This window comes from Dreissena polymorpha, chromosome 13, assembly GCF_020536995.1.
Source record: "Dreissena polymorpha isolate Duluth1 chromosome 13, UMN_Dpol_1.0, whole genome shotgun sequence".
Lineage (NCBI taxonomy): Eukaryota > Metazoa > Mollusca > Bivalvia > Myida > Dreissenidae > Dreissena > Dreissena polymorpha.
This window is the reverse complement of record NC_068367.1, coordinates 22,903,939-22,905,381: the sequence shown is the minus strand read 5'-3', so window position 1 is coordinate 22,905,381 and position 1,443 is coordinate 22,903,939.

The following is a 1,443-nucleotide window of genomic DNA, read 5'->3' as shown; positions in this document are numbered from 1 at the left end:
GTCACTTTCGACATATTTAAATAAAACCCGACTTTTTTCAGTTTATAAGAAAAACAGTCATAACACATGTTCTTACTTCAATGCCTTTGTAAGCAGTCACCATCTGACCTAAAATGGCACTAAATGACAGGGTTTTATCTCATGTTTACAAGATGTTGATGTTGTTGTTGGTCACAGCCAAACAGCCGCAGTAATCTCCACTGGTAAACGTCATATGTTCAGTTTTGAGACCCCCGGGGCCGGGTCAAATTTGAGCCCAGGGGAATAATTTGAACAAATTTGGTAGAAGACTATAAGTTATCACTACATACCAAATTTAGTAGCCCTAAGCTCTATAATTAAGAACAAGAAGATTTTTAAAGTTTGCACAAAAAAGGCCTTATTTAAGCATATGTTCATTTTTGTGACCCCTGGGACAAGGTCAAATTTTTTCCTAAGGGCATAATTTGAACAAACTAAGTAGAGAACTATTAGATGTCACTACCTACCGAATTTGGTAGAAATAGGCCCAATAGTTATGGACAAGAAGATTTTTATAGTTTGCACAAAATGGGCCCGATATAAGCATATGTTCAATTTTGTGACCCCTGGGGAACGGTCAAATTTGATCCCAGGGGCTTAATTTGAACAAACTTGGTAGAGGACTATAAGATGTCAGTACATACCAAATTTGGTAGCCCTATGCCATACAGTTATGGACAAGAAGATTTTTAAAGTTTGCACAAAATAGGCCTTATATAAGCAAATTTTTGATTTTTTGACCCCCCAGGGCAGGGTCAAATTTGACCCCAGGGGCATAATTTGAACAAACTTGGTAGAGGACTATTAGATGCCACTACATACCAAATTTGGTAGCCCTATGCCCAATGGTAATGGACGAGAAGATTTTTAAAGTTTTCACAAAATAGGCCTTATATAAGCAAATTTTCAATTTTTTGACCCCCCGGGGCAGGGTCAAATTTGATCCCAGGGGCATAATTTGAACAAACTTGGTAGAGGACTATAAGATGTCACTACATACCAAATTTGGTAGCCCTTGGCCCAATGGTTATGGACAAGAAGATTTTTTAAGTTTTCACAAAATAGGCCTTATATAAGCAAATGTTCAATTTTTTGACCCCCGGGGCAGGGTCAAATTTGACCCCAGGGGCATATTTTGAACAAACTTGATATAGGACTATAAGATGTCACTACATACAAAATTTGGTAGCCCTAGGCCCAATTGTTATGGACAAGAAGATTTTTAAAGTTTGCACAAAATAGGTCTTATATAAGCAAATTTTCATTTTTTAAACCCCCGGGGCAGGGTCAAATTTGACCCCAGGGGCATAATTTGAACAAACTTGGTAGAGGACTATAAGATGTCACTATATAGCAAATTTGGTATCCCTAGGCCAATTGGTTATTGACAAGAAGATTTTTAAAGTTTGCACAAAATAGGCC